A 14,074-nucleotide genomic window follows, 5' to 3' on the forward strand; every position below is an offset into this window, starting at 1 on the left:
GATATGCTAGCAAATCGTGATTTCCCCTATATGTCCCTTATTTATACTCTCATAAAAACGATAAATATCCCAATTTAGACCCTCTCTTTTTATTTCTCGTTTTTAGAAGTTTCCTCCTGCCGTGTGGAACCGATCAGCTCCAGACTGCCACTATGTAACCGCCGTCGCCCTTACCACTACGGAAACTGAACCGAGAGCGACTCGAGGTCCGATGACTTTTGAAGGATTTCCCGCGAGTCCGAAGAATACCATCCGCCAATCCGACCTACTAGACTGAGGCGCTAATTGGTTTCGCTGATCTCCCGTTTGTCCGAAAGTTGCAAGTTTTGCTCTTCTCTCCCGGTCACCATTTACGCCTTCTCTCCCCTGTCCTTGATACAACTGCTTCTACACCGATTTTGGAAATAATCCCCCCTCTGAATATCTTGAGCAAGCATAAGTCTCCGATAAAAAATCAAATTTGAATTCCGTATTCCTAGTTTTAAGATAGTTGTAATTTTACCTCTTTGTTCAAACTATTGTCCCCCATCTTGTAAATAGAATTGTATCCCTAGTTTTAAAACACCGATGAATTTTTTCATAAATATTTGTTCCCCCTTTTGTGTACCAAACTATATTGTTAGTTTTAAAATAACTGTAAATATTTCCTAAAAAACTATTACTATTGAATTCCTTGTTTTAAAATTTTTCATAAAAAAAAATCTTTTGCCCCCTCTCTTGTATATAGAATCTTATTTCTAGTCTTAAGATAGCTGTAAAATTTTTCTCTTTTATAAAAAAAATATTTCAACATTGTAACCTCCTAGTTTTAAAATATCCAAAATGTAAAAATAAAATAATTTGGCACCGCCAACCTAACGCATTTGTGCCTATCAAATAAACGAAATGAATAAAAAGAAAAACTGTCGCGACCATTTTTATCTGATCCCGGTTTACATTGAAATCGCTGAAATATTGGGAATTATGTAATGTGATCACTTTCAAAAGTTTAAGCGCATGAGCAATTCCACCAAGATTCATCCAAAAGTCATCAAAATCGTGTTCGACCATCTCAGATTCCGATGCAACTTTTTGCGTGTCAGCTGTTGGTAGAATTAGTATTTTTCCCGAGTATTGAGATCATTTTGCCTCAAGAGCAATTCTCTAACAGGGGTATGTGTTTTTAGATGTACTGGATTTACATGGATGGATTTAAAACTGTAATTATAAAAGAAACTATTTATTATTTTTGTCGACGAAAGCCATAAGAAAAAATCAATATTGTAAATATAATTGAATCATGGAGAAACTATCAATAAAAAAGACTTTCTTACAACAACTTTAAATATGTTTCGAAATTTCGTACTGTTGGTGAGAATTCTTATAGAATATGATTTCAAATGTCAAATTAGAAAGCAGTATCGGTTTTTTCCCAACATTTTTTTTACTTCCCGCATCATCATCTATACATATAACAAAAGTTATATTTCTGTATACCTGGAACCATTTGCGCCTTCTAATACATGCTACCTACTTCATTTAGATGCTCCCTGTTCGCACTATTCAAGTGAAAAACGGAAATGTTAATTGTTCATTGCTTTTCTGGTTAGCCCATTTACTGATTCCAATATTCGGATGTGTTTTATTTCCAGGGTCATTTTATGCCGTCTTACTTTGTCGAAATCGAACCAAATAATTTGCGATCGAATCGAGTATTTCAACGTGAGATAACTTTAAGACAGAAATTGGATGATTTTTCGCTGTACATACCTAGTTCCATTTTTCTACTGAATAACAAAAAAAACGTAGAACATCTTCATTTGATCGGTACGATAATTGTTATTGGGCTGACTGACGTTGATAGAGCTAGAACGCAATAATCTCAGTTCCTTACGTCAGATCACTTTTTATTCTATTCGTGGGTATGGTAACTTGCGCATTTTATTCGCACTCTGAGAAATTCAAATGATGCCACCAATAAGCCGTGTGGACAATTAAAGGGGGTAAGGGTTTCAGCGTAATAAAAAACACATTTTTTGCGATTTTTTGGAAATTTAGGTGAAACGAATTAATCGAAACTTTTGAACATTATACTGCATAATTTCAATAACATTTTGTAAATTTTCCATGAAAATATTTCGACAAGCGATTCGGTGACGAAGTTTTTTGTAGAACGTCTCTTGAAAAACATGATTTGCGGTGTTACCTGTCATTCAAAAACTACCTAACCGATTTATTTCAAACTTTGCATACACATTCTATGTAAAAAAATACCCAACCCCTACGTTGAGGTTTTGAGATAATTTGTCAACTAAGGGAGCTTTTTAGTCATAAAATGACGGAAATGCTATTTTTCAAGACAAATTCCGCTATTTTTGCCTTTCTCATATAGAAAGGTTATGCAATCACTCTAACAATCGCCATCCTAATCCCGTCCCGGAGGGCCGTGTGTCATATGCCATTCGACTCAGTTCGTCGAGATCGGAAAATGTCTGTGTGTATGTATGTGTGTGTTTGTATGTTTGTGTGTATGTGGGAAAAAAATGTCACCTCTGTTTCTCAGAGATGGCTGGACCGATTTGCACAAACTTAGTCTCAAATGAAAGGTACAACCTTCCCATCGACTGCTCTTGAATTTTATTTTTATTTATTGGACTTTCGGTTCCGGAGCTACGGGTTGAAGAGTGCGACTACACAGCAAATTCCCATATAAACGGAAATGAAAAATTCTCAAAGGGAAGGGAAGGGAAAATTTCAAAATCGAAATTGCATTTTTGATGCCGAATGACTTTAAAATGCATGAAACGTTGATTTGATGAAATCTCGAGAAAAATTTTTTGACGAAAATTGACTTTTTTGGACTTTCTCATATAGAAAGGTTATGCAATCACTCTAAAAATCGTCAACCTAATCTCGGCCCAAATTTTTTTGACCTATAAAGGCTTAGGTAGGAGTATGCAATGAGACAACAAGTTGCAAATTTTCGGCAGGGTCCGGACCCTCCGAATCTTCCTCCTTGATCCGCCGCTGGTTTCAAGCGATGTTTCAGTGTCGACACATAGTATCTCAAGATCTTGGCTGTCGATCCATTGTATGTATGTGCAAATCGTACTGAATATGTAATATACATTTCCATCATTGTATTGAACATGGCCATGGAATCGTATTTTAGACAAATGAGAAAGGCACAATTGCACCACTAGGTGGATTAAAACAGGTTTTTGAGTAGAAAGCCCCAGTACCGTCTTTACGCATGGGCACACTGGGCCCCGCGATTTTGGGAATCCCGCACTGAGGATGGATATAAATCCTGTGTTCGAAACAAGGCACACACTAGTAACTCTTCAGAGCGTTGCAAAAATGGCGGAAATTTAAATTTATAGTTTAAAGTTTGTACTGGCATTGTTTTATCAATATCCCAATATCCCGATGAATCGGAGCAGTTCGGAATCGCGCATTAATACGTATCCTATGTGATCAAAACGTTCAAGGAGCAATAGACAACCATTCGACAGGAAATGCATCACAGCGAGGTTCGGATTGTACTAAACCAATTCGAGCGTCGCACAAACATTACGGTTTAAGTTTCAATTTATTTTTAACAAAAACAATTGCATGTTTTGGACTACAAGTATACAAAGTTTGGAATGTAGCGACCGGAGTGATAAACGGAAAATGATGACCAATAAATCTGTGCCTGGCAATCGTTCCGCGGATATGGAAAAAAACTATTCAAGTTTTTATCAAGTTTGGGACCGTCAACGTACAAATCTACAAATGTAAACTCTTCTGAATTCTGCTCCTCACTATGCCTAGACCCTCTTAAACTGGCGCGGAACCAATAATGTTATTTTTTGACATAAAAGAGGTCCACCTTCATCATACATTTCAGAACTTCGCCGTACCGTGCCAAAACGAAGCGACACAATTACTTTTGTCAATAATAATACTTTTTCCCTGATTATAGACAAAACTTGTGATCCTAAAATAAAATGATTTTAATTCTACAGTGTACTTTATATATGTTAAATTTAAAACTCCAGTTTACGGTCAAACGACGAACGCAAAGTCAAAATGTTAGCTACTTCCCTTACGAAGGATGGCTTGAAATTTTTATATTAGCAAATCCCACTGACCTCGACTAGGATTGAAATTAAGCACGCTGGACTAAACAGTCAAGCTTATTAGTTAACATCCGGGGCTGTCTGTAAAATGTGACCAGGTAGATTATTTTTGTATAGCATGAATCATTTAGTTCCTTTTTTCTACGACTTCCCAACGAGTCATAATAAACAAGTGTACAAAATTTAATTGTTTACCAAAAAATACTGACCTCAACAAAAAAAATCCCACAAAAAGGGAAAATATTATAGAGCCATTATTTCCTACAGCGCGAATGGAACATGAATGAACCTCAAGGTTTCAACATTATATCGATTGATTTCAAAGGTGGCAAGACTCGGCAAAGTTGAATGTTCATTGGAAGAAAATATGCCTTTCTCCAAGATTGGATCTTGACTCTGACCAGTTTCATCATATCATGAATGTTATACTGCTCACAATCAAGAAGTTCTGAACAAATCTAAACGGGACTATATTACTGAGTACTACCGTAACTCCAGTAATCTAAACATTGACATTGAAATTTATTATTTTCATATTTGAACTTAACGTCTATATCGCGATTACGGTGGCTTCAGATCAGAAGAATTCGAAACGTAAACCCCAACATATCATGTACTATCAAACGGTGTAGTTCGAAACAAAACGCATTATTTCTTATAGATTGAACATTCTTTAGCTTTAGAGCTATGAGAAGAGAGCTAAAAAAATAAAAATACAAACTAGAAACGGTCAAAATCAACAACAAATACTTTGTTCTGTATTTTGTCAGCAATTTAGGAATTTGAATGTGTGATACTTTACTTAATCTTCTAAAACAGCCACGTTCGCTTATATATTAACGAGGCTGTGCAGCTTTAGTATAGATGTTCATAAGTTCAGATTGAACATGTGAAAACCGTACCGTAATCATCCAGAAAAAGGAAATTTCGCGCTTTATTTACGCAAGCCACCCTAAACTCATTACGGAATACAATTTTTGTTCTGGTCAAGACAACGTTTAAGTAGTGCACGGTAAACCAGCCCTACTTCAGCATTCCCGTTTGGCAAAGGACTATTCATCGTTAAACAACGCCATGCAACTATGATGGTCAGATTACCACATGTTAATTTGGTCAGGTTACTGCTACATCATACAGATTCCAATATGTCTATTTTTGGAAATTTTAGATTGAAACACAAATTCTGCGATATCCAGCATCGTTTTAATCGCTAGTAACGCTACCCTAGGATGTCCGGGATTCTGCTTTTTTGAAAACCCATGCGTATTTATCAATAAATGTTCAGATCAACTCAGATCATCTTGCGTCTTTAATAAATCGGGTAAGTAGTTTTTGAATGGCAGTTAACATCGCAAATCGTGTTTTTTCCAGGACCGTTCCACAAAAAGCTTCGTGACCGAGTCGCTTGTCGATATTTTTGAATAGGAAAATTACAGAGGCCCTTACTTCCACTTCCACGTTCACTTTCACTTCACCGACACGTCACTTCACTTTTTTACCTATTACCGTTGTCATACAGAGAAATGATGAAAATTAACACCGTGAAGTGAGAGTGACAGTGAGGTGACGTTCGGATAACCATTATACGTGATGTTCATAATTGCCTGCTCTGTCAATTTGTTTTGCCTTGCTCAGAAAAATATCGACGGAAAAGGATTAAAATGAGTGTTAAATGGTGGTTTGATACCGATAGTGAAGACGAGGAGGATTATACCGTCCTGGCAGCGGAACGTAGAAGGATAAGAGATTAATCAAATCCGCTGGATCAAACTGATAAATCGTAAGTATATGGAATAGTTTAGTTTTATAGTGTAAAGAACAAATCACTGAACAAAATAAATTTGCTTCATTTTTTTGCAGATTCATTCAATTCTTCAGGATTTCTAAGGATATTTTTAAATACTTATTGGATATTATCGATACTAAAATCAACCCTGTTCAACAATCTACTTCGATTCCTTCAATGATTATGCTGACAGCTTCATTAAGATTTTTTGCAGAAGGGAACTATCAGAAGGGCGTAGGAAACGATCGCTTCATTGGATTGGCACAACCTACGATGTCAAAAGTCTTGAAACTTGTTTTGGGCATAATTGAAACAGAAGTCTGTCCGGACGTCATCCAGTTTCCATCCGAATACAATGAAATAAGCGGCATTAAATTAGGTTTCTATGAAAAAACTGGATTCCCAGTAACAGGAGTAATCGGATGTGTAGATGGAACCCACGTTAGCATCATTCCGCCAGTCCGCAATAAACATCTGTTCTACAATCACAAAGGCTTTTACAGTCTGAATGTAATATTGGTAATACTGAAATATTAAGTTTTATGCATTTAATACATTTAGATATTATACAACTACAGGTTTGCGATCATAATTTGATGATTCGGTATCTTGATGCTAATCATCCAGGTTCCTCGCATGACTCGTTTGTTTGGAATGGCAGTTCTCTAAATCAGTTACTGTTACAAAGATACAATAACGGGGAGAGGAACTCCTGGTTACTAGGTAAGAATAGAGTTATTGAAAGTATTGAAATTCAGTCTGATAAGCGTACCATTCAGACAAAGGGCACAGTGTCTTGTTATAAGATGTCATTTTCATTCCTTCCCATGTGATGCTGGTTACCCTTTGACATCATTTCCAATCACTCCTTTCCGTACGAGTGAAAATACCACAGAACGACAGACGAGGTTCAACGAAATTCACTCCAAAACTCGAATCACCATGGAAAGAGCAATTGGAGTGGTCAAGAATACCTTCCGATGCTTGCTAGCAGTAAGACAGCTGTATTATAAACTTGAAAAAGCTACGCAAATTATCAACGTTTGCGTAGCCCTACATAACCTCCGCATGAACCATAAAATGGAATATGATGAACCAGAATTACCAAATGGAGAGAACGATCCAGAACTGCGCGATGTTGGTAGAAATGAAAGTGATGCGAGTTGAATCGGAGAAGAAATTATGAACAACACTTTATGAACCAAGTTGTTTTTTGCATCACAGAAATAAAACCTGAATCTATACACTAATTTTACAATCTGTCATTCTTAATCGACATTCTAGCAACTCCATAACTGCAATCCGAAATACCCCAGATGGCTATAATTCTTATTTGTACAAATTCGTGTGTTCAAGTTGTTCTATGCATTTTATAACGAAAATATAAATTATTTCGATTAAATATATGTTTTATTGAATGACTAACAACTTACCAGGGTATTTATTCGAATTTTGCATCTTCAAAACAATGACGTTATAATACAGAAAAGCAAACTTCAACAATGATAATAATACATCAATCGTCACTGTCCATCTCGTTATGACCATCTTGTGCATCAGCCGTTGTTGTCCACCCCATTTCATGGTCGAGTTTCTGCTTCTTGTATTCAAGTAGCTGTAACTGACATTGTAGCTGCTGGTTTTTATACTTCTGCTTCTCCAGCAGCAGCTGTTTCTTAAAATGGAATTTCTCCTCCTCCAGTTTAAACCGCTTCTTTTCAAGGTCAACTCGCTGTTGTTGTAAATCGTACGACTTACGTGAATATCGGGCACAATCCGATACATGCCGCTTCATCCTATTTAGATCGTTCGTCTGCTTTTCGAGCAGAGCTTTTCGGTAATTCCGATTATTCGATCGTCCGCAGCCACGAGCAGCTGGTTGACCCTTATGAGCGTGAAAGAACCAGCGCGCTGCAAATGGCTGTAATTTAAAATCTAGTGCTCCGATATGGATGAAATTTTGCACAGATATTTTCAAAAGTAAGTACTTTCAGAATATATACTAATTTTTTCTTTCGATTTTTTGAGTTCCAACTTTGTATATAACCCCTTAATGCTACGTCGCACATCTTCTGACCCTATCCTCCCCCTCGTCACACTTCGTTACAAATTTGGATACCCCCATTACCCCCCAAAATGCTACGTCATTTATGCATGGCCCCTATGGGAAAATATAGAGGAAAAATATATTAAATACTATAAATTTTGAAGTGGCCCTCAGAAAATTACAATTCTTACCTCATTTGCAAGAAAATAATTTTAGTATTTTAATTGAGATATTTCTGTTTCTCGAAAAATACTTGAAAGGGGGGCACTGGGTCAGTTTGTCCCCAAAAGCCCCTATTTTCAATAATTTTTCTGCTCCGTGATACATATTTTGCAGTTTTTCTAATGTGAAAAAATCTCAGAAATCGAACGGAACCTTTTTGACCTTTGTCCGAATACGAGAAGTTGTGGTTATAGGGCGTTTTGTCATTCATATTAAATTTTATCATTTTTTTTATTTCGATTATAGAAGTTTTAACCTTAAGGTCATTCGCCTCTTCAGGTTAGAAAAGAATCTTATGAAAATAGAGAATCTTATGAAAATAGATTTACCAACAACGCTACGCCCACCCCCAATTTTATCATTTTCTCGTGCATATTTCTCTAATATTCTTTACTCAATTTTAATAGACTGTACCTTGTTGAACGTGGAAAATTCTTACGAATAAAACAAATCTAGATTCTAATAATGCTTATAATAACACTAACTTCAAACTACTTTACTTCTAAAAGAATACTAAATTCACTTAACTGAAAGGTATTAATACATTTTTCTCAGAAAAAATTTCCTGGCTTTCGAATAAAAAGAAACAAAAGTACAATAAGTGCCATACTTTTTCAATTAAAACGAGTATTAGTAAAAATGAGATAAAAATGTCCAAGTTCAATAACCCAAACACACGAAAACAAGAAAAGATAAGTGTATCATGTCGAAGAATGAAATTACTTTGTAAAGGTTATTTAAACTCGTTAGCTGAAACGTGTGAGGGCATCAAATATACTTTTTGAGTTAGAGATGTAAGTGAGTTTTTAACATTAAAAGTTCTTTGATTGATTTTTATGAAGATCTAACAAACGGTGTGGAAAAAACTGCTTTTTTCGTTTTCGATTTTTGTCCAATATCTGTGCAACCTTAACCATGAACCAAACACCCTGTATAAACGCGGGTGACAAACTAAAAATCACTTAACCTTCCGGCAGTCGCGCTAGTGTACTGAGTGCACACTGCTCTGAAAATCTAGCGAAATTGTCTTTGGGCACCAGCGGGTGTCCATTCACTGAGCCATTTGCGCGACTTCCGGAGGATTAATTCGGCCGATTTTTTCATCGATTTTCACGCAACTTTCAACGTTAATCACTGGAGAGCCGCGTTGTGACGTAACGTATTAATACATACTTAATTAGTTGTAAGCTCACCTATTCTTGTATACACTTTGCGCTCAATAAAGACATCAGTTTAACACGAACCTTACATGGTGTCAGATGTGGCTGCTTATTTCTGTCGCGTTAAGGTGCTCTACAAATATTAAACTATCGCATTATAGCTTGCTAAATATGCGAAAAACAGAATAAACAGTTTTAGTAGTTCTCCGAATGCAAGCGTCGGAAATCTTCGCTGAAATCTGGAAGTGCATAGCAGATCCCGTGCCAGAAACAAATATGGCGGCGTCACCGGCTGCTGGTCTTAAGCCACCTAAGGCGTTGATTCTAAGTGAAAATATGGCGGCGCAATGGAAGGCTTGGGTACGACAGTTTAACTGGTTTGCGACAGCGACGCAGTTGATTGAAAACCCGAAAGAGGTCCAATCGGCGATCTTCACGAGCTTCATGAGCGCGATCGGCGAGAACTGCGTACGGATTTATGACACATTCTATTTGCGACCCGAAGAAGAAAAGAATATGCGCTGATAAAAGCGAGGTTCGACGAATATTTCATTCCGAAGTCGTGCATAACACACGAACGCTACACCTTCAATAAAATAGTTCAAAATGAAGAGGAGCCCTTCGACAATTTTGTCACACAAGTGAAGGAGCAAGCAAAGAAGTGTTCCTTTAGTGTGCTACACGATTCGCTAGTCAAGGATAGAATAATCATTGGAGTGAAATTCTCGAAACTGGTGCCCCAGCCACTGAACGATGAATTGACATTGCAAAAGACGATTGAGTTATGTCGCAATCACGAACTAACTGCAAAGCAATCAAAAGTGATGGTGGCCGAAGAAAAAGTGGAAGTGTTAAAAGTAATGAAGAACAAAACAAGCAGTATAAATGATAACAGTGCTACCGAACTAATAGTGTGGAAAATGTGGAAGAAGACACAGGAAAACTTCTTGCCCGACATTTGGGAAGGAGTGCAGATCCTGTGGTCGAAAGGGCCATTTCGCAGCACAGTGCAAAAGGCAAAACTACGCACGTCACCCGATTGTTAATGCAATAGAAGAAACGGACGAGGGAAGTTCAGCAGAGGAACTGTTCACTCTGTGGTTAGCTAAAAAGTTGAACTTACTTCCACTGAAAGAGTCTAGTACAAAATGGCTAGTAACATTTTCGAACCACAAAATGCGAGTTTTGGGTGAAGTTAACCCACTGTGCTCCATTAAATCGAAATCGACTCGGATCTTATTTAAAATCGTTGAAGAGAAGGTGATTCCTGTACTTGGTACGAAAACATGCATGGCTCAACAGCTCATAGCACGAGTGAACGCGTTAGAGATTGGCGACAGTGATATTTACGAAGGACTGGGATGTTTAAAAAACTATATATACGACATCATACGACATCGAATTAGTCGACGATCCTCAGTGGGAGATGCGACCAGCGAGACATGTACCGCATAGCATCCGTGACACGGTTAAGAAACAACTCGATTCGATGGAGAGATTAGGAGTCATCGCCCGAATTCACGAACCAACACCTGTGGTCAATGCGATGGTAGTGGTGAGACGAAATAAGAAACTAAGAATTTGCATCGATCCTTCTCAGGTAAACCAGAACTTGCTGCGACGTCATCATCCACTAACAACAATCGAAGAAATTTCTACGAGATTGACAAAGTCGAAGTGTTTCACAATCCTTGATTGTACTAAAAGCTTCTGGCAGATTCCAGTTACCGAACGAACAGCGAAGTAGCTGATGTTTGGGACTCGCTGGGGACGGTACTGCTGCAAACGACTCCCGTTTGGATTAGCTTCGGCGCCAGAGATATTTCAAAAAATCATGCAGGATACTCTGGAAGGATTAGATGGTGTTGAATACTCGATGGACGACATACTCATTCACGCAGAGAGTTCATCACGACTGGAAGAAATCACTGCAAATGTGATCCGAATATTGAATGAAAGGGGCCTTAAACTCAACAAGGAAAAATGCGTATTCAATCAGCCTAAAGTCAAGTTCTTGGGTCACGTGGTAACAAAAGACGGCCTGAATGCGGACCCTGAAAAACTGGAAGCCATACGGTTGCTGAAAACACCGACGAATAAACAGGAACTTCAACGAGTCCTAGGGATGATCACCTATCTAGCAAAATTCGTACCAAACCTGTTGGAAGTTACGGAGCCTATGCGACGATTACTGGTAAAGAATGCGGCCTGGATTTGGGATGCCGAACAAAAGAAAGCGTTTCAAGATATAAAAAATCTAATGTTGCTACCACCGGTTCTGGCATTCTACGACGTGAACACACCTGTCACATCCGTTGACGCCAGCTCCAAAGCGCTGGGAGCCATCCTGTTACAAAATGGAAAGCCGATAGCCTACGCGTCGAAAGCACTCTCCCCGGCAGAAAAAAAACTATCCGCAGATTGAGAAGGAAGCGGCTGCTATCAGCTTCGCCTGCCGAAAATTCCATCAGTATGTTTACGGAAAAGAGCTGGTAGTTGAAACTGACCATAAACCCTTGGAGTTTATTTTTTCGAAGCCCATGGATCGAGCATCACCAAGACTACGAAGAATTCTGCTTGAAGTTGCCCAGTACAGCCCTAATGTAATGTACAAGAAAGCGAGCGATATTCCTATACCTGACATTTTGAGTCGGGACGTAGAAAACGACTTGGCTCAAAATGGCGAGCACCTGGAGATGCATGTAGTGCTGCAGATGTCGAACAAAGCTGCATCGGAGTTAAGAGAGCACACAGCTAAGCATTTGGAAATGCAGTCACTGATGAACATGGTACTAAATGGCTGGCCGAGTCAAAAAGATGTTTCACCACTTCTGCGAAAGTATTGGTGCTTCAGGGATGAACTGGCAGTATATGAAGGGTTTCTTTTTAAATCAAATCAGGTAATAATTCCATCCAAGTTAAGAGAAAAGATGCTCGAAGCGGTGCACAGTGGGCACCCAGGGATTCAAAGTTGTATCAGGCGGGCAAAACAATTACTTTTTTGGTTCAATATGAACAAAGATATTCAGCAGATGGTTGAAGGTTGCAACGTATGTCAGCACAATCAGCGCAGTAACATAAAAACACTTTATTATCAAAAAATGTTCCAGATCTACCGTTTCAAATAGTTTCCTCTGATATATTTCACTTCCGAGGTGACGACTACGTCCTGATCGTCGATAGCTATTCAAGTTTTTTTGATTTCAAGCGGCTTTCGGAGGCAACATCCGAAAACGTAGTTCGTGAGCTAAAAACATGGTTTTCTGTTCATGGGATTTCACAGATCCTAGAATCTGATAACGGGCCGCAGTATCATTCAGAAAAATTCCGAAAATTTTCTGAAGTATGGGGTTTCGAGCATAAAACATCCACATTTTCCCCGTGCTAATGGATTGGCTGAAAGATATGTGCAGGTGGCCAAAAACATCCTCAACAAGTGCAACGAGGACAAATCAGACGTTGATCTTGCTCTCCTGCATGCTAGAAACACTCCAAGAAACGATAACATTCCCTCGCCGAATGAAAGGTTGCTTGGACGACTGGTTCGGTCGAATCTACCTATGACGTTCGACACATTGAAACCCAAAGTGGTTACTAACGTAAAGGATGCTCTACTCCAGGAAAGGCAGGTGCAAAAACTATATGCAGATAGAGGAGCGCAGGACCCACCAAAGTTTGCAGGAGGAGATAAAGTGTTGCTGCAAGATCCGAAATCCCTTCTGTGGTCGCCAGCCGAAGTGCTTCGAGAACTGAAAAGGGTCCCTTACACGTACAATAAAAGTGTCATTACTAAGTAATGACATTACTAAAATTGTATGAAAAATCCATCATTACTCACCTTACACGATCATTAAAAGTGACATTACTGCTCAGTAATGACATTACTAGCGCCTCGTGTAAGGGGCCCTAAAGAGAATCGGTCGTATTTAGTTTCAGAAGGAGATAGAGTTCTAAGAAGAAATTCTCACCATTTACGTCGCCGCAAAGCGGATGATAATAACGATATCGAGTTCTTAATTCAGCAAAATGAAACGGACGACAACAACGAAGAGGAGAAACGAAATGAAAATATTCCACAGCAATCACAACCGCCAGAACAGAGCGAGCGGATAAAGACATCAGTTTAACACGAACCTTACACACGTCACTCGATTATTCGTCAACAATTGGACCGAGGATATCGTGAAAAACATGGAAAATCACTGTGTGTAATTTGCGAATACGCGTTGTAGATACCGTATGGCACGGTGTTTCCTACTCAGAAGATTACGTTTTATCGAGTTACGTTATATCGGCGTTACTTTGTATCGAGGTTGCTTTATACCAAGGTATGACCAAATACAAATATGTTAATACGGAATGCTCTGATGATTTTTCGAGGACACATTTTATAACCCAGGTACACCGATACAGGTACACTGTCAGAGTGACAGTGCACCTTGATGAAATATTGTTAAAACTGGCGTCACTGGGGCTGAAAATTTTGAAAAAAGTAGAAAGTATCCATAGAAACTGTTTATTATTTAGGAAAATTTTTCGCAAGCAGTTATAAGTTTTGAAACGTGTTTGCATCCGCTAAAAAGAACTGAATATTCATTATTACTATTTTTTGTAGTGCCTTCAATGGTAAGTTATACAAGATAAATAAAAAATCTAATTGTTTAACTATCGAATTGACGTTTCAGTTTCAACTCAATAAAGGATGTCCAACATATGTTTGTGTACGATTTGTGCTTGGAGGATAATCTACTAAATA

The 14,074-nt window shown here is 38.3% G+C and overlaps 1 pseudogene; it reads left to right on the forward strand.

Annotated features, from left to right (window-relative positions):
• Positions 1-5,764: 5,764 nt before the first annotated feature.
• Positions 5,765-7,116, forward strand: LOC131684977 (putative nuclease HARBI1; annotated as a pseudogene).
• Positions 7,117-14,074: the final 6,958 nt, after the last annotated feature.

This window comes from Topomyia yanbarensis, chromosome 2, assembly GCF_030247195.1.
Source record: "Topomyia yanbarensis strain Yona2022 chromosome 2, ASM3024719v1, whole genome shotgun sequence".
NCBI classification, from domain to species: domain Eukaryota; kingdom Metazoa; phylum Arthropoda; class Insecta; order Diptera; family Culicidae; genus Topomyia; species Topomyia yanbarensis.